This window comes from Ursus maritimus, unplaced genomic scaffold (assembly GCF_017311325.1).
Source record: "Ursus maritimus isolate PB19 unplaced genomic scaffold, ASM1731132v1 scaffold_6, whole genome shotgun sequence".
NCBI lineage: Eukaryota > Metazoa > Chordata > Mammalia > Carnivora > Ursidae > Ursus > Ursus maritimus.
In genome coordinates, this window is record NW_024426774.1 from 25,277,218 (window position 1) to 25,297,921 (window position 20,704).

Consider the following 20,704-nt stretch of genomic DNA (forward strand, 5'->3'; position numbering starts at 1 on the left):
GAGCCGAAGGCAGATGCTTAACGACTGAGCCACCCAGGCACCCCGATTCTTAATATTTTTGCTCCCTTTAGAGCAACGTAATCATGAGGAAGGCAAATGTTCTCTGGATAGGTATTACAAACTTTCCCATATCCCACCATGAAGTACTTCCTGTTTAATTTTAAAGTAATAAATTTCTTTCGACCTTATCTAAAAATCCGTGATCCTCTTCATCCTCCACTTTAAAAAATACACCAATTTTCTTGCTTTTCCTGAATACTTTGAAGTGGGAATAAGCAGCAGGAGATGGAGCCTCAGCTTAGCCTGAAATGAAGTCAGCACATCTACAGGATTGGTGGGCAGGCTCACCAGAAGCCTATTTCCATGAAGGCCTGAAAATCCTTGAAGGACTGAACTCATCCTTGGGGAAGAGAAAACCAGGCATAGTAAATTTGGTGCAGTTGCAAGCCTTTACTTTTCTGAGGGAAGAGGAAATTCTGTATCAAGTCTGAAACTTAGATTTGATTCACAGGTCAACAGTACATTCCCTACTCCCTTCTTCCCCTGATGGAAAACAGATATGACATTAAAGTCAACTCAATAAGAATTTTAGATTATATAGTATAAACTTTCTTCTCAACTGAGAATACTTTTATCTTCAAATATTTATGCTAAAATATTTGACCGCCAGACCACCCAGGTTCCAATCTCAGCCTTATCACTTATCTGGAAGACGTTCAGCAAGTTATTTAATTTCTGTGCCTCAGTTTCTTGAACTGTAAAATGAAAATAATAAAAGTAGTAGCTACTTCATAGGATTATAATGATGATTAAATGTTAATGTATGTGTATGTATGCATGTGTGTATATAAATATGTCTGTTTCCCATTTGTCTGCTCGTACAGCCCAGTAGCATTGGGCACATAAAGTATCTGGATGTTGGCATCTAAATTCTTTCTCCATTAAAAAGAACCAAGACTCCTTGAAGAAATGGTTTATTCCAGGTCTGAGGCAGGGAAAATACAAGATGAACTTGGAACATCTTTTGTGGTATGTCAACGTCACAGGAACCTGTTTGAAGGAGCTCTCATGGACAAAATCTGTAACAATTTGAACATTAAAAAAAGAAAAAAAAGGAAAGGTATATAACCTATTGAGTAAAGAACAGGGCCATGGGGCACCTGGGTGGCTCAGTTGGTTAAGCATCCTACTCTTGATTTCAGCTCAGGTCATGATCTCAGGGTTGTGAGATCGAGCGAGCCCCATCGTGTTGGGCTCCACACTCAGTGGAAGTCTGCTTCTCCCCTTTTCCCTCCGCCCCTCTCCCCACTTGTGCCTGCTCTCTCTCTCTCCCTCTAAAATAGGTAAATAAATCTAAAAAAAAATATTCTCTCTCCCTTTGCCCCCCCATTCTCGCTCGCTCTCTTAAAAAAAAAAAAAAAAAGAAAAGGCCACAATGGTAAAGATAGATAAGGAGAAAGTTTATTCTTAAAGTAGAAAGTCATGTGGAAGAAATGAGGGAATTAGAAAAGCATCATTTGATAACCATAATAGTAATAATTATGGATGGTAAAACTAGTAAATGAAAGTTTGAGGAATAACAGAATATTTACATCATCTCAGAATATCTTTCCACAAGATACCTATTAAGTACAAAGAGTAAACTAATAACTTGACAGTGGAGAAATCTGGTTGATACCACCTCAACCAATACTAAAGACAGTATCACTAATAGTGGGACAAACCAATATTATATGCCTTCTGAAGCACTGACGAGAACTCAGCATAGGAAAAAAACAACAGCAACAAAAAACAACTCAGCATCACTTCTGTAGTATTCTAGCCAAATCACTGAGTCTGAATCTAATCATGAGGAGCTTTCAGACAAATCCAAACCAAGGGACTGTCTACAACACAACTGACCTGTGCTCTTCAAAAATAATGTCATTTACTACAAAGACCGAGAAACTGCACCAGGTTAAAAGATGCTAAGGAGGTATGACAAGTGACTGCACACATAGTCTTGGATTTTCTTCTGATTTAGAAGACATTTTTAGGACAAGTGGTGAAACCTGAATGTAGGTTAGGTAATAGTATTACATTAATTACAGTTTCCATGATTTTAGGAAAAACTAACTACTGAGGTATTTAGAGATAAAATGACATAATGCAACTTACTCTTAAATGGCTCAAGAAAAAAATTACTATGATAGACACATATATGAAGGGGATAGGGAGAAGCAAATGTAAAATGTTAACAATTGGTGAATCTGGGTGAAAAGTATTAAAGAGCTCTTTGTCTTATTTTTGCAACTTTTCTGTCTGAAATTCTGATTTGTTTATTACCTTGATTATGGTAAAGGTTTCATGGGCATATGCATATGTGCAAACTCATCAAACTGTATACATTAAATATGTGCAGTTTTTGTGTATCAATTCTATATCAGTAAAGTGGAAAAAATGTAAATGTATGTAAGAGTTTAGAATGGTGTCTGGCACATAATAAGTATATGTGTGTTTGCCATCATCAAGATGATGCCATCATCAAGAATGTGAGGGTAAAGATCATGAACGTAGGTGACATTTTTCCTTAGATTATCACGAGTCCCAGGAATCCCAGGACTTGTGATAGTTTATTTTAGTGTCTAACATAGCCTGTATATTTTTTTTCACTTGGAAAGAATTGAAAAGCATATGATCTTAAAGTAGAAAGTAAAAAAATAGCTTTTTATTTGAAAAGAATGGAAAGATTTTGTAGGCAGATCATAAGCACACCATCTGGTTAACTCAAGAGAAATCCTAGAACTTAGATTCCGCATTTTTTATCAGCTGTGTATGGTTTAAGATAGACCTCTGTAACCTAAAAATATCTAGTCATATTTGTCTTGCTATTCGTAAATTAACTGAAAATGCCATCAGTTGCAGTACTAATGATTTCATTGATCCTAAGAATCAGAGTCCATCATGGTTCGTATTTCTCAAGTTAAGATGTTCAACTCTGTGCAAGACAAATTCATCATGTAAGAAGCAGGCAAAGTAGGCACAGTAGTGTCTAAAATTAAATAAATTTTAGTCTTTAAATGCAATCACACTCAGTGATCCTCAACCAGGTACAATTTTGCCTTCAGTGGATATTTTGCAAAGTCTGGAGACATTTTTGGTTGTCACTACTGGGTGGAAGGAGGGTGAGGAGCAGAAGGAACATTACTGGCATCTAGTGTGAGAAAACAGGGATGCTACCAAATATCCTACAATGCACAGGACAGCCTCCTACAACAAAGACTTCCCTGGTCCAAAATGTCAGTAGTGACAAAGATGGGAAATCCTACACAACGAATACGTTTTCTTTTTTTTTTTTTTTAAGATTTTATTTATTTATTTGACAGAGATAGAGACAGCCAGCGAGAGAGGGAACACAAGCAGGGGGAGTGGGAGAGGAAGAAGCAGGCTCATAGCGGAAGAGCCTGATGTGGGGCTCGATCCCATAACGCCGGGATCACACCCTGAGCCGAAGGCAGACGCTTAACCACTGTGCCACCCAGGCGCCCCAACGAATACATTTTCTAAAATTTCAAGCAGTTAAAGTGTTACCAGGGATAGAATAATGCTTCTAGTCCTATCTTGATATAGAATTTTATCAGCTAGTTTGTGCTTAGTACATAATAAATATTCAATATATATTTGTTTAATCAATCAAAAATTTGTGCTGCTCTTATTCTAGGAGTACTTTTTATGTTTTTCCCCTCATTTATGTGTGCACTAAAACTGGACCAGAACTTCATTACTAGCTGCCTTGTAAGTATCCCACCCTTATCTCAAAATATAGCAAGGGAGAGATTTTTATACAAGATTATAGATAAACTAGGTTACAGGAAAGTGGAGAACAGCCAATATCCATTGGAGATTGAGTATGAAAGAAAATTTGTGTGGCTTCTAGTATAATGAAAGGATTTTCAATAACATTTTAGATGTTTCTTAGGAAATCTCATTAAAAACAAAAAGTTCAGGCGATATTCAATATGTGGATAAGAATCCAGCCCTGTAAGTGTTCACATGCTGTGCAAATTTTTTTTAAAAGGTTTTATTTATTTATTTATTTGACAGAGATAGAGACAGCCAGCGAGAGAGGGAACACAAGCAGAGGGAGTGGGAGAGGAAGAAGCAGGCTCACAGCGGAAGAGCCTGATGTGGGGCTCGATCCCATAACACCGGGATCACACCCTGAGCCGAAGGCAGACGCTTAACCGCTGTGCCACCCAGGCGCCCCTGTGCAAATTTTTAAAGCTGTTCAGGCCACAACTACTTGTCCCAACAAATGGGAGAGGATAAATCTCTCCCCATCCTCTTTTGCTTATTTTGTGCTTGAGCGAAATGATGTAGGAGGAAGTTACTTATCACTGCTCTACTCCTCAGGAGTGTATGCTTGAAGGTGCCCCCATTAAAATGGAGAAGCTACAAAGTGCTAAGAGTTCCTTTACACCATCATTCGGTTTTATTTCTCACTAGGAAAGGAAATGTCCACAAAACCTTCATCAATCTGTAGCAAAACCTCAGGTCATCTGATATTTTTGAAAAAATTGTGTTTAATGTCTTGTATTCAATGACCACATGTCTAGAAATCTTTGAAGTAAGAAATAAGTGATAATTACTTAAGGAATACAAGTATTAATATTCTTTTTTAAAAAATAACTTATTTGAGAGAAGAGAGACAGAGATAGCGAGAGAGAGCACATGCTGGGAGGGAAGAGAGAAGCAGGCTCCCCACTTAGGAGGGAGCCCGACGCATGGGGCTCGACCCAAGACCCCAGGATCATGACCTGAGCTGAAGGTAGATGCTTAACCAACTGAGCCACCCAGGCGCCCCTCCTATGTTAATATTTCTTGATGTATCAATTGTAGACATCTACTCCTACCTTTGAAAAGGGTAAAGATTTAACTACTTAAGCTATTTTCTCTCCTCTTCAGTTTTAGTATATTATCTTTGTTATTATATTGAAAGTCTTTTTAACTTAAGATAAGGTGCTGTTCCTGGTTCATCAGCTTTTTTTTTTTTTTTTTTTTTTTTTTTTTTTTTTTTTTTTACAATAGCTCTTGTCTCCCGTTGTCTCCCCTGTAGGTAAGATGAAGCCGTTACCACACCCTCCTTTCCTTGCCTCCTTCCAACCAAACTCTGTCAGCTTCACTTTTGCTTTCTATCTTTTAGTTTTATGACATCAAGGTTAATGACAGCTACATTCTGTTCTGTAGCTATAAACAAATATTCAATGTTTTGTCCATAACCAATTCTAAACTTTGACTGGCAGTAAGCAACATTTGCTCTGTTATCACAATGTAAACATTACTTAGTGCAAAAACAGGTGCTACACCAGGACAACATTTCCTCTTTCATGAGTCCACTTTTCGACCCCTCCCACTGCCACTTAAGAGAAGATGTCCCTTTCCTTAAATTCCATCATGTTCAAAATCAAGCCACATTTTAGTTTGCTTCCTATCTGGACTGTGGCTTTCTTGAGATTTTGTTTTATTTGTTTTTCCTACAAATCCCAATTGCCTTTCTTTTTCCCTGTTGAAGAGAAGACATATGTGCCTCTCTTATCCATCCATAGCATGAAATACTTCCATTCTTTGAATACATGGAGCACGCTGACTTAATGTCCTCGGGAGATAGATGGCTTCCAGATCGGCCACTTCTTGGCATTCTTCTTCACTGGACTCTTGGTTAATTACTGTGTTCTTGTATCCCATGTCTTCTTTTTTGATTTTTGCCCTTGTTTTGCTGGCACAGATTAATACATTTTCACCAGGATTTCTTGTCTTCTAATTTAGAACATGTCCTTGATTTTCCTTTCCAAAAAAATTAATATGCACCCATTTGAATTTCTTCTACTTTAAGTGTTCTCCCTTTGTGAACCTATCTTGCAACTCTCTTCTTAGATTCCTTACAAGAAAAGCACCAGTATTCTTTAAAAGGTAGGTGTATTATGAATTCTGTAACTTTGAGCAACCGTTGGTTCTCTATATGGTGGAATAATGATCCAGATAATAAGGAAAAACCTAATACATGTTTTGCAGCAGAAAAGTTGATAGCTTTTATAAAGGTTGAGTGCGAATTTGACCAATTTTGTCAAATTGTCTTGATTTTAATAGTATTTCCCAATAACAAAGATTAACTCAATTTAAGGGTGTACAGTTTATTGTAGCTATTTAAAGAGAAGATCTAAATTATAACCAGAAATGTTTTTAAATATTAATTATTTCTTATAAATATAGCTTAGAATAGGATTGATTCAGAAGCCTGGGACTAAAGGCAGGTAAAAATTGAAGCTTTTAAAAGGTGTCCATAATCCCAGCGTCTTTTCTGCAATAATGAGTTAGTGAGGTTGATCAAAGTTAAGAGATCTGTCAGAAGGATAGATAATATAAAATTCCTGGACATCAGTAGAAACTGGAATCTAAAACCAAGAGCTAGATAATATAGTCCCCAGAGCCGAACAGTCAAGATTCATGGAATAAATGGAAGGCAAGTATCCCAGCTGCAAAGAAATAATAGAGGTAAAAAGGATTACCCAATCAGCAAAGACACTACAGGCTTGTATACAGAGATGCTTTTCAAAATATTTGACAACCAACTGGGAACAAAGACTAATCAGAATTGAGGCTGACCATGGCTATGGAACCAGTGCCCAGAGGACCCTGCTGGACAGAGCATTAACTCTTGAGTAGATACACTGGAGGGAGGGCCCAGGTGGCCTCCAGATGGGAGCAGAAGTGTGAGGAAACACTGGCGTGTCCCGGATAGTAGCCCTTTCAGTATTTTAACCACCAGTATAGCCATGCTGGTAGTCTTGGCTCCCTGAGGTGGTTTCCAGTCTGGAGCACTAGCAGTGAGCAGAAATCCAGATAATTTTCTAATCATCTATGCAGGAACTCAGCTTCCAAGGTATGAAGCAAAAATCCAGTTCTTAAGAAACTGAGTGACAACTGTAGAAACTCAGCTCTAGAGGGGAGCTTATGCCCGAAGCTGAAACACTTGGAACAAAAGTTAGGTTAGAATAAGCAGCAAAGCCAGAGGGCTACTGAATTTGGGCTTTGCATATCTTATTAGGCTGGGGTCAGGTTGGAATCACAGTGAAGGGCAGGCCAGGATCACAGATGGGGAGGCAGCTTGTAATGAGAATAACCTGGATTAGAACGTGAGGGTCCAGACACAACATTTCCATGTATTCTAAAATCTTACTGATTACCAGCTAGGGTTTAGTGCACAAAACAGAAACCATTGGAGGTATCTTAAGCATGAAGGGATATATCATACAGATTTATGTGCTTAGGAAATCTTTGAAAGGGGCGCCCGGGTGGCTCAGATGGTTGGGCATCTGCCTTCGGTGCAGGTCATGATCTCAGGGTCCTGGGGTCGAGTCCTGTGTCAGGGTCCCTGATCCGCAGGGAGTCTGCTTCTCCCTCTCCTTCTTCCTCTCCCTCTGCTTGTGCTCTCTCTCTCTCTCTCTCTCTCTCTCTCTGTATCTGTCTCAAATGAATAAATAAAATCTTAAAAGAAAATATCTTCGAAAGGGCTGAAGGAGCAGGTTCAAGGCTGGGACGTCAGGAATGACTTCTAGAGCAATATAGAACGGACTCACCAGGGGACTGCCTTCTGAGGCCACTACTTGGAATGACGGAGTTCAAGACCACAATACCATGGAAGCAGGATTCGTGGATTTAGGGTTCAGGAATCCAACATGGCTCCTGTTGCCACAGTGACTGCACTCCAACCCCCAGAACGCTGTAGAAGGAACACTGAAGGTGCTGCTATAAAACAATAAAATCTCACATTTCCATGACCTCACCTGCGCAGAAAAGTAAGCAAGAGGAACAAGAGCTCTCACCTGATTTCTGCCCTTCCAAATCTCATTTGAATATGTCTAATTGACAGAAGCCAACTCACATCCAGAGTTGTACCTGCGAAGGAGCCAGGATTGCAGATTTTACTGTTCTAGCCTCTCCTGTACAGGAAGGCACCCTAGAGAAGGGTAGAATGCAGGCTGAGTGAGCCAGTGCACATTATCCACTAAAGCGACACACCCATTTTAAAGTACAAAGAAATACGCTGAGTGGGAACAGCTAAAGGTATCAGCTCAAGGTATCAGCTAAAGACAAGATGCTGTGCAGGGGCACCAAATTCAAGATCAGACATTTTCCTGGGGTGTTTACAATCAGTATGGCCTTGATTTGCTTTTAACAGTTAGTACCTAATTGGTCAATCTTCTTCTTTCAGGAAACTTACTTGACAATTTTATTTTGCATATGGGTAATGCATGCATATGCTTCAAAATTTGAAAGTTTCACAAAGCTTTGTAGTCACTGCCCCTCAGCTACTCAGTTATTCTCCTTAGAAGTAAACAACCATATCTTTTTGTTTTTATTCTAGTACAATCTGCTCTGGATTTTTAAAATTCATTTTTTATATTTTTTATTTTAATTTTTAAAAGTAGGCTCCATGCCCAATGTGGGACTTAAACTCACAAATCTGGGATCAAGAGTCACATACTCTACTGACTGAGCCAGCTAGGCAACCCCCAACAATCATATCATTTTTGCGTGTATTTTTCCAGAGCTATTTTATTCATATATACATATGTGTGTGTCATAGTCTCCCTTCCCCTTTTATACAATGATGACCTTTATGTGCATTGCTGTCCCCTGTATTTTTAAAATCATTTCCCAGTAGACCTTGGACATTATGCCATATCACCACAAAAAGAACCTCTCCATTCTTATTTATAGATGCCTAGTCTTCCACTGTATGATTAAATACCATAATTTATTTAACCAGTCCCCTATTGGTACATGTTTAGATTGCTTCTTTTGCTATTACAAAGAGCGCTTTGAGAAATAATCTTGTACACATGTCATTTCGTGAGCCTGCTGGCATAGTCATGGGATATTCCTAGATGTAGAACTGCTGGAATTTTGAGTATTTAAAAAAAGAATATGGACTAGAAATGATGAGGAAGACCGGAGGCATTAAGATAGTTCTGCAGAGGAAGGTCATTCTAATGTGCTTAGATTGGGGTCACCCTAATGAGTCCTCTTATTCATTAGGTGCTGAATCCTCTAGGACTTTAAAGATTTTATTTATTTATTTATTTATTTATTTATTTATTTATTTATTTGAGAGAGAGCACAAGTGGGGGAGAGAGAGAAGCAAGCTCCCCCCAGCCACCCAGCTGCCCCCTCTAGGACTTTATTTAGGACCTTGTGATTTCACTTGATGCTTTCCCCTTAATCCTCCAATTTACTATGATCAACTTGTCCTTTAAAATTAAGTAAACTTGGGGCCTGGGTGATTCAGTTGGTTAAGCATCTGCCATTGGCTCGGGTCATGATACCAGGGTCCTGGGATTGGGCCCCGCATCAGGCTCCTTGCTCAGTGGGGAGCCTACTTCTCCCTCTCCCTCTGCCTGCCACTCCCTCTGCTTGTGCTTATGCTCTCTCTCTCTGTCAAATAAATAAATATTTTTTAAAAATTAAGTAAACTTAACTATTGGTACTTCATCAAGATAAAAAGGCTCTGCACAGCAAAGGAAACCATAAAACTAAAAGCCAGATTACAGAATGGGAGAAGACATTTGCAAATGACATATCTAGCAAGGGTTAGTATCCAAATCTATAAAGAACTTATCAAACTCAACACCCAAAAATAAATAATCCAGTTAAGAAATGGGCAGAAGACATGAATAGACAATTTTCCAAAGAAGACCTCAGGTGGCTTACAGACACATGAAATGATGCTCAATCTCACTTATTAAGAGGGAAATACAAATCAAAACCATGATGAGGTACCACCTCACACCTGTCAGAATGGCTAAAATTAACAACACAGGAAACAACAGGTGTTGGTGAGGATGTGCAGAAAGGGGAACCCTCTTGCACTGTTGGTGGGAATGCAAACTGCTGCAGCCACTCTGGAGAACAGTTTGGAGGTTCCTCAAAAAATTAAAACTAGAACTACCCTATGATGCAGCAATTGCACTACTAGGTATTTACCCAAAGGATACAAATACACAGATTTGAAGGGCACCTGGGTGGCTGGCTCAGTGGGTTAAGCATCTGACTTCGGCTTGGGTCATGATCTCAGGGTCCTGGGATCAAACCCCCCATTAGGCTCTGTGCTCAGTGGGGAGTCTGCTTGTCCCTCTGCCCCTCTCCCTACTCATGGCCTCGCTCTCTCTCACTCTCTCTCAAAGAAAGAAATAAAAAATCCTTAAAAAATGCAATTCAAAGGGGTACATGCACCCTGATGTTTATAGCAGTGTTATCAACAATACCCAAACTATGGAGAAAGCCCAAATATCCATTGACTGATGAATGGATAAAGAAGATGTGGTATATATACCATGGAATATTACTCAGCCATCAAAAAATGAAATCTTGCCATTTGCAATGACATGGATGGAGCTACAGTGTAATATGCTAAGTGAAATAAGTCAGAGAAAGACAAATACCATATGATCTCACTCATATGTGGAATTTAAGAAAGAAAACAGATGAACATATGGGAATGGAAAAAAGAAAAGGAGAGAGGGAAACAAGCCATAAGAGACTCTTAATGATGGAGAACAAACTGAGGGTTGATGGAGGGACGTGGGTGGGGGATGGGCTACATGGGTGATGGGTATTAAAGAGGGCACTTGTGATGAGCTCTGGGTGTTGTACGTATGTGATGAGTCATTGAATTCAACTCCAGAAACCATTATTGCATTGTATGTTCACTAACTAAAATTAAAATAAAAGTAAAATAAAATTAAGTAAACTTAATAAAATTCCCCTTCGCAGGACAATTTACCAATATCTATAAAAATAAATAATACCTGGGGGTGTCTCGGTGGCTCAGTCGGTTGTGCTGTTTTGACTGACTCATGTGCTGAGCTGACTCTTGGTTTCAGCTCAGGTCATGATCTTGGGGTCGTGACATTGAACCACACGTAAGGCTCCATGCTCAGTGTGGAGTCTGCTTGAGATTCTTTCCCTCTCCTTCTCCCTCCCCCTCTGTCCCTCCCCTCACCAAATAAATAAATAAATAAATAAATAAATAAATAAATAAAATCTTTTAAAAAAATAATGCACATACACTTCACCCAGCAATTCCACTGTAATCACCATAATATCTAGCAATAGGGTCTGTTTAAAAAACAAAAACAAAAACATTATGGTACATAGAGTCAATGGCGTACTCTTAGTTATATAAAAGAACAAGGAAGCTGTTCATAAGCTGCTATGGAAAAATCTAGAAACATCATTAAGCAAAAGAAGCAAGGTGCAGATAACTATGTAGAATATGCTAATTGTGTAATAATAAAGATCAGAACAATATATACTCATATTTGATCGTAAATGAATATTTACAATTTCTAGAATGATACTTACAAAACTAACAATGGTGGTTACCTGTTAGTGGGAAGGAAGGAAAAGCCAGGCAAATGGAAGACAGAAGGATGGGGGAACGGGGATGGGGGTGGTGAGAAGGGGAGAAGAAGGAACAATTTTTTTAAAAGACAAAGTATAAAATAAAATAAACTTTAAGTAATATAGTCCAGAAGCATAATATACTGGGAAATCCCATGTTCCTTTGAAAACTCTGGAAATTCCTATGGTACCCACATATTTTCTAGGTGCCTTTGTCTTCAAGTTCTGCTGACTTCTCTTTTTTGTCTATTTTACCTCCCATGCACTGTTGTCCCTTTGCCATCCTGTGTCACAGTTGTGCTGTCATCCTGATTCATTCAATCCCCAAAACACCACACAAGGCTGCTTGTAGCACATTATGGTCCACAAACAACCTCAACTTGGATCTTGTTCTTAAAATTCCCTCAGTCACTCCCTCTGCATGACTGCCTCTCCACAGAGCCCTGTAGCTGGGTACTTGTCTCCTCTTCGATCTTCCCTGTTCCCTAGTGTCCCTTCAAAAATTTCTGTGAATTTCTTAAGGCAAAGAAATTTGGCTCTCTCTTTGCCTCTCATCCAAACTAGAAGGCCTCTCTACCAGCCAACCAAAAGCATGTTGGTGTGTAGGGTAGGTGGTATGTGTGTAGGGTATGTGTGTGTGTGAGAAAGAGATTATCATTTTGAAATAACTTTAGACTTAACACTGACGTTACAAAAATAATACAGAAAGATCCTGAATACCTATCACCCAGTTTTCCCTAGTGTTAATATCTTGAATAACTACAGTACATTTATCAAAACAGGAATTAACATGAGTACAACACTATAATGAGAGTTTATTTGGATTTCATCAGATTTTCTATTGACGTCCTTTTTCTGTTCCAGAATCCAATCCCAGATCCTACGTTACATTTAGTTATCACGTCTCCTTAAGTCTTCTCTTGCACTTTCTCAGTCTTTCCTTGTCCTCAAGACCTTAAAATTTTTGGTGCGCCTGGATGGCTCAGTCCATTAAGTGTCTGCCTTCAGCTCAGGTCATGATTCCAGGGTCCTGGGATTGGGCTCTGCCTCCTTGTTTGGCAGGGAGCCTCCTTCTCCCTCTGCCTGCCACTTCCCCCTACTTGTGCTTTCTCTCTCTCTCTCTCTCTCTCTCTCTCTCTCAAATAAATGAGTACAACCTAAAAAAAAAAAAGAGCTGGAAACTTTTGAAGAGTACTGAAACTTGTGAAGTGTACAGTCCTTTTGTAGCATGGCCTTTAGTTCAGATCTGAAATTTTTTTCATGATCAGATTGAGGCTATGCATTTTTAGCAAAAAAGTTCAAGAGATGTACTTCCTTTGGAGGGTACATAACGTCAATGTACAAAGTGTTTTCAGAATTACTAACCCATACACTTAGAAACAAGTTTACTAACTAACCAGGATATATAGTACCTGGTGCAGTTCTTTTTTTCTCTAACTTTACAGTGTACAGTCAAAATTCTGGTTTCCAGAGTTACTTGGGTTAGTTCTTTCCTGCTGCACTCCTTGCAGCCTGCTTAATTTATTGATTCATAATACACTTAGGTTAATTTTTTATAATTTATATTCCATATTGGGTTTCCTTCACAGTCTGGTTGAAATTTTTTAAAAATCTACATTACAATATTTCATTTTAAACGAAGTATATTCTCTTCAGGAGAAAGATTCTATAGACAGCTCTCTTACAGCAGAGACCAAGCTAGGTTAGGTCCAAAGATGTAACCTGTCCACACAGAGGGTTTTTTGTTGTTGTTGTTTTGTTCTAACAATTGTGAATTCCTTGCCACCATTGAAAAGTTGGAAACTTCACATAAAATGTCCAAACTGACAGCTTTGTTTAAAAGAATCAGATCTATCTACACTGATTCTGCCTTCCCATACGGCAACAGTTCCAACTCATAAGTCTGTTGTGGGACAAAGAGGTTTCCTTAGAGGACGTTAGGGACTCCTGCAATTGAGAAAGAGTGCTCGGGGTCAGAATGAGGGACACCAGGAAAAGGCAGGATCACAACCCAGGTCCACTGACCTGAGCATTCCTCTCACTACACCACATTCCCTCTGAGCACTAATATCAAATGTAAAAAGTTACACCCTCTTGGAGGAAGTTTAGTATGAATAGTGGCTGAAAATACAGGTTATGAAGTCCAGTGGGAGTTCAAAGTTCAAACCCTGACTCCCCTTCTTAACTCGTATATGATCTTCCTTAGGACTTCAGTGGTATCATCCATAAAACAGTAGTGACAACATTTTGCACCTTAGGATTGTTGTAAGGTGTAGTTAAACTAATGTTCCTCCCTTAGTCTTCTCAAACTGTATACTGCCCAAATGTTGACTTATGTATTGAAGTTTACCGCAGTTGCTGCCTTACGGGAAAGACTGCTCTTCAGAAGGGTGGTTCATTATCAAGATCAAGGAGCAACCAGAATATTGACTATTCTGACACAGTGGGGCAGGTTAGAAATGAGAGGAGAGATACCCAAAGAGATAAGGGGTGAGTGTGATGTAAAGGGGACCCTCCACTCAGAGATCACAGCCACAGAAAAATGTTAGGCATCCAGGACAGAGCATGCTAGCCTAGAGAAGGATCCTGAGGTGAACCACACATCTCTTCCTTACACGTCAGATGGCTAGACTCTCCCCATATTATCTTTTATTCAGGAAAACTGGAGTGGCTCTCTTAGAGACATGGATCTGTTTTAAACCAGTGAGGCTGTGGGCATTTGGGCCGGGGCTTGTGCAGGGTCAAAGGATTGATTCCGAGGGAAGTGGTCAGTAGCTATGTAGATGTACTCATTCCTCTGACCCATAAATGCTGCTGGACTAAAACATGACCGTCAAAGCCTTTACTGTTACAGTTTTCCTTCATTCAGCCAACTGTGAGTTCAGGAAATGGGGAGTCTTTTGACATCTCTCTCTCACTCCAGGATTGTTGAACCAATTACTGATTCTACTTTTAAAACATCTCACATCAGCCATGGTATCCGTTTCTTTGCCACCATGCCAGTTCAGGTCACTATTCACTCTCCTGAATCCAACTCCTACATTTCCTCTTCCTGGGACCCTCTTCCTTTGGTTCTCACCATTCAGATTTTCGTCCTACTGGCCCTCGTTGGCCACCTTCTCTTAAGTAGCCCCCTCCTGGTCACAAGATCAGGTTCTCTCTTTTACTTCTTTAATTCTACTTGACAAAATCTAAAATCATCTTGGTTTTTTGGTTGTTTATATTACACTAGAGTATAATTCCACGAGAGTATAGAGACTATAATTGTCTTTTTCACTCTGCACCCCTATAGTGTAGAACAGTGTCTGGCATTGTTGAATGAATGAATAGATGAATAATCTCCTAATTGGTCTTCCTATTTCTGCCCTTGTAGGGTGGGGAAAGTGAGGCACTTGCCTTGGGTGAAAAATTTTAAGAGGGTGCCCAAAACCTTAGTATTCAGGATAAATCACAATTTAATGAAATAATTTTTAACAATCAGAATAAATGCAAAAAATGGTGAAAAAACAACATTTTAACTAAGGACAGCATCTGCACTCCCACAGTCCTATTGTATTTTTCTCAAGCTAATCCCTGTCCTGGTTCCAATAAAATTTTGTTTATAAAAACAAGGAGGGGGAGTATAGGCCATTGTTTGTAGATTTGCTTTTTTTCAAGTCTTGCTTTAAAATATGATTTATCTGGCTGAGTGTTTTGGCAGCTCTTTACATTTTGCATCCTAGGTGAGCGCCTTACTGTTTCTCCCTAGTCGGACCCTGCTTGTGGCTTTTAAATTTTCTCTTCACACAACAGCCAGAGTGGTCTCTTTGCAGGCAAATCAGATCATATCACTCCATTGCTAATGGCTTTCCTTTGCACTTAATAAAAAGTCCAAAATTCTTAGTGTGGCCTACACCTACCTGTCCCTACACATGCTGTCCCCCTGCCTTGCTCTTGAACCTCAGTCCCATTGCCTACCAAACTCCAGGGGTACTTGCTGGAACAAGCCAAATGTCCCACCACCTTCATACAGAATATTCTCTGCCCAGAATATTTTTTTCCAAGATACTCCCAAATACTGGTATTTCCTTTCCAGGTTTCAGGTGCCAGCTGGACTTTTACTTCCGTGGAAAAGCCTAGCTTGACTCCAGTCCAAAGCAGCTTCCCCTGTTACTTTTTCATAGCACTAGGGTTTCTCTTTCATACACTTATCACATTTGCAATCATGTGTTTAGTTTGATGATGATTTGGTTAATATCTATCTGCTCACTCGATTGCAAATCCCAAGGATCAGAGATAATGACTGTCTCTTTGTTCTGCTGTTTCTGTCACCTTTATCACATGCCTCATCGGTAGTACATGCTTAATAAACACCTAACTCAGTGACTGGGTCATAACAAATTCCTAATGTTTCAAAATTATCAGAAAGGTAACTCAGATAGTGTATGAAAGCAAGAAGGAAAGCAAATGAACTTTCTAGGCACTTTAATGAACTTCCAATTCATTCCCACTGTTTTTTTTTTTTTTAATTAAAAAAAATTTTTTTTTTCAGTCTGACTTTTTTGCTCTGAGGCTGCAATCCTATGCTTACTCTTTTCATATCTATAGCTTCCAAGGTGTCTATCCTTACTCTTGAACAGCCTGGTGAATTTTTTTATGATTGCCTGTAAGTGTCAAAGGTAAGCAGATCAGGTATTCTTTCAATTAATGCTGTATTGAGCTTTTCTCCATAAATAATGGCTGCTCACACCAAAAAGGCACTATGATCTTTTTTTCTTTTTAAGATTTTATTTATTTATTTGAGAGAGAGTAAGCACGAGTTGGGGGGAAGGGCAGAGGAAGGAGAAGCAGACTCAGGGATCATGACCTGAGCTGAAGGCAGATGCTTAACCTACTGAGCCACCTAGGGACCCCTCCCCAAAAGTGAATTTTAATGATACACATACTAGCTGTCAATATCAGGCCAGATAGAAGTAATTTATAGGAGATCAGCCTTTCCATTAGAAATCATTAGAACTTCATCATTTCCTGCACTGGGATAAAGCAAATCTCTATATAAACTTCTGGGCATTAGGGTGATAATTTCTATTTTTTGTTTTTTTTTTTTTAGTTTAGAGATTCCTTTATTGTCATCAAACTTTTTTTTCCTCTAAATTTAGATACCTTTATTACATTAGGCGTTTTTTTTTTTTTTTAAGATTTTTATTGATCTATGTGAGAGAGAGAGATAGAGAGAAAGCATGATAGAGATAACACAAGCAGGGGGAGCAGCAGGCAAAGGGAGAGGGAGAGGGAGAAGCAGATTCCCCACTGAGCAGGGAGCCTGATGTGGGGCTCATCCCAGGATCCTGGGCCAAAGGCAGATGCTTCACCGACTGAGCCACCCAGGTGCCCCATGCATTTGTATATGGTTCAATTGTGTGTGTGTGTGTGTGTGTGTGTGTGTGTGTGTGTGTGTTGTTTTACTGGAATGTGTTATAAATGTGCCTAAATTCTAGCTCGCATGGCTTGACCTCAGCCACCCAGAGGTCCCTTAGTATTTAGCAGGGAATCTTTAAGGGAGTGTTTATTCTGTAAGCTCTAGACTCGTTTTGCCTCTCCCTCTGCTCCTGCGCAGCTGCAGACTCAGGCTTCTGCTCAGCCCCTCACCACCTGCAGTTGTGGGCCAGGCGGCCCCTTCCAGGCCTCAGCTTCTCTTCTTCCTTAAGACTGGCCCCCACCACCAATGGCTGTGTAAGGGAAAGAGGGCTGGGTCTCAGAAACTGCTCTCTCTCTCTGCTTATTTCTTTTTCTTGCCTTGTTGCAGTGACTTCCATTAAGTTCCGGAACTTCTAGCATTGCGTTGAAAAGGAGTAGTGAGAGTAGATATCCTTGACTTGTCCCTGATTTTGGAGGGAAAGCATTCAGTCTTTCACTGTTAAGTATGCTGTTACCTGTAGGTTTTTGTTTTTGTTTTTCTTTGTTTTGGTAGCTGCATTTTACCAAGTTGAGGAAACTTCCCTTTATTTTTAGGTGGCTGAGAGTTTTGTTTTGTTTTTTTCTTTGAATAGATGTGGGGTTTTGTCAAATGCTTTTTCTGTGTCCGGCCCCCTTTCTAAGTCCACATTTCTGATTCCAACAAATTCCTCTTTCAAACCGATTGTCATTGGGAATTTCTACTTTTTTTAGGCAATCACCGCCTATGCCCAAAATGGTCTGGGTGGAGACCCTCAAAAGTCCATCACTTCAAAACAGACTAGTCATGAAAATCAGTGTATTTTCAAAGTTAGAAGTATTCGTTCTCAATTCCACATGCAGAAAGAAATCAACCCAGTTGATACTGAACATCACTAAGCCTTGTCCAATTTCATTTTAATGATAACTTCAATTTAAGGAATCTTAACCTGGGTCCTGAAACACTTAACTGCAGTATTTGAGGTCTCAGTAAGTGCTCAAACAAAAATACATATTCACAAAAATAAGCAAAAAGTTAAACTACAGAGTGCTCTTTGAAACACTTGTTTTGCAGGAATCTATGGTCATAAGAGTTTGTGAAATGTTGGTTAAACAGGAGTCTTTATCATAGAAGGTCTCAGCGCTTTTGGTATGCTAACGTGTATTATAAATCTCCCAAGAGGAGAAATATAGGGGGAGTTGTTTCCTAAATTTCTTTGATTATGGTAGCGTTTTATTTCAGAACATCTTCTGGGTAGCTTTGGAAAATGCTGGTTTACAGGTGAAAGCAGTCTAAATTCATAGAAAAGAAGTATTTTTTTTCCTAATCAAAAAAATGTAACACAGGCTAGCAGATAAAACTCTGCCTCAATTCTTTTCGATACAGTATAACATTGAAGTACACTAAGTTTAAATTTAGTGTTCAGGTTATTAGTTCGTTTTCCCTATCAATAAGATGGGGGCTCGATTTGCATTCAAGGCCTATTCAGGTACCCTTTCAGATGAATGAAAAAATTTGGCTCAAATGAGTCTTGACAGAAAACAACTTTGAAATGGCAGTTTTTAGTTTCTGCTTGTCTCCAGAGATATAAAACACTTTGCAAATGACACCCCCAGTTACATTTAGATTTGATTATTTGCATACTTTACTTACCTCAAGGCACTTAAGTTTTTTTTTTTTTTAAGATTTTATTTATTTATTTGAAGGAGAGAGACAGCCAGCGAGAGAGGGAACACAAGCAAGGGGGAGTGGGAGAGGAAGAAGCAGGCTCCCAGTGGGGCTCGATCCCAGAACGCCAGGATCACGCCCTGAGCCCAAGGCAGACGCTTAACGACTGAACCACCCAGACGCCCCTCAAGGTACTGAAGTTTTGAACAGGAGGTTAAGTTAGGAGTCTGGGTTCTGGAGTCAAGCTGCCTGAGCTCAAACTCTAGTGTGCTGTTCATCCCTCCTCATAAGCTGGGAGACCCTGGACAAGCCTTAACCTCTATGTTTCCATTTGTACAGTTTACGAGTACTTTGGTAAGTTTTACAATTTACACGTCTTGTAACAAACCTAAATAGGGCAAATAATTTTATCATTTCCAATTGACACTCAGAATGTTTAAGTGACTTGTCCAGGTTCACAGATAGAGCTGGTAAAGGAAGCTACAGCGACTCAAAATCAGATATTCATTTAGACTTTAATACTTGGGTATTTTTCCACTTTATTATATGTTGCCGCCCAACATCAGATAAAAATGGCGTATTTGCCACTCCAAAATGGAATGGATAGATTATATAAATACAACTTTGCATACAAATAAACAGGCTTAAGATGTAGTTGAGATAATCTGTGAGGATTCCTGAAGGAAGTATGCAGGAATGTGGGAAGACAATTAACTTTCATAACTTTTATTGAGCACCTACTGCATGTCAGATGCTATTCTACACATTTTATATGACTCTTAATCCTCTCAATAGCACTTTAGGTTTTAAGGAAGAAGTATTTAGGCTTTCCAAGATAATGGAATGATCCCAAGAACATACAGTTCTGTATGCTGATTGTGGTGCAGCAATCTACACATGATAAAATGACAGAATTATACACATAACATTTTAATGTCAAATTCCTGCTTTTGATATTATACTAAACTTACGTAACATAACTGTTGGGGAAACTGGGAATACTGGACCCCTCTGTTCTACCTTTGAGGAGTACTGGTCAGGTATTTTATAGAATTCCCTAAATTTGAGTTTGTCCAGTTTTTTTTTTTAATTTAAGATTTTATTTATTTATTTGACACAGAGAGAGAGCACAAGCAGAGTGAGTGGCAGGCAGAAGGAGAGGGAGAAGCAGGCTCCCCATGGAGCAGGGAGCCTGATGTGGGGCTCCATCCCAGGACCCAGGTAACATGACCTGAGCCACCCAGGTGCCCCAAGTCCAGTATTTTATTGTTTCTTTTTAAGAGAATTTTTAATTTTTTAAATAATATTTTATTTATTTATTTGTCAGAGAGAGAGAGAGCACAAGCAGGGGGAGTGGCAGGCAGAGGGAGCAGTAGGCTCCCCGCTGAGCAAGGATTCCCCATGGGGGACTTGATTCCAGGACCTGGGGATAATGACCTGAGCTGAAGGCAGAGGCTTAACCCCCTGTGCCCCACAGGCGTCCCAGTCCTGTGTTTGAGAGTTAGATAGGCATTATGGTTTTTGGGGAGGCAGACCACAGAGGTCTGTACTGTATTTGCAAGTGTTAATCTAATAATTATTTTTATTTTTAATTTTTTAAAACTATTTTTAAAGATTTTATTCTCTTGACAGGGAGAGAGCACAAGTAGCGGGAGTGGCAGGCAGAGGGTAAAGAAGACGCTCCCAACTGAGCAAGGAGCACCATGTGGGTGATCTCCATCCTGGGAGCATGACCTGAGTGGAAGGCAGACGCTTAACGGACTGAGCCACCCAGGCGCCCCTAATAATTATCTTTAAATAAAAAGACTAAAAATATGATTAGGAAGTTTACTCGACTACAGTTCTTTCTGGCTCCACAACACCCCCACACATCTATTAACAATTCACAAAATTTGAGTTGTTTGGGATGTGGATAAAGACACCAAACTAATATACTTCCAGCACCTCCTATCTGGCACTTCTGTTCAACAAAAAGATCTGGGAATGGCGGCGTGCAATACGCACGGGGTACTGAGGTCGTTTGGTTTCTCCCAATCCAGACCAGAGATTTTTCAGACGGCTTACTTGTAGACTAGAGCCACGGCCCAAATCCTGGGGTCTTCTTCCGGCCACAACCCAGCAGCTGCGCAGCGCCTGCAAGGAACCGTCCAGGCGCAGCTGGAACCGCCGCGAAGGGCCTCA

General features: G+C 39.7%; 2 long non-coding RNA genes across 2 annotated transcripts; one reads left to right on the forward strand and one right to left on the reverse strand.

Annotated features, from left to right (window-relative positions):
- Window positions 1-958: 958 nt before the first annotated feature.
- On the reverse strand, window positions 959-20,704 carry LOC103671599. The gene is made up of 2 exons (XR_570976.2): window positions 20,588-20,704; window positions 959-1,079 (listed from the first exon to the last, which is right to left on the reverse strand). It is a non-coding gene; the product is annotated as an uncharacterized LOC103671599 (long non-coding RNA).
- On the forward strand, window positions 3,438-8,426 carry LOC103671598. The gene is made up of 3 exons (XR_570975.2): window positions 3,438-3,774; window positions 5,068-5,095; window positions 7,549-8,426. It is a non-coding gene; the product is annotated as an uncharacterized LOC103671598 (long non-coding RNA).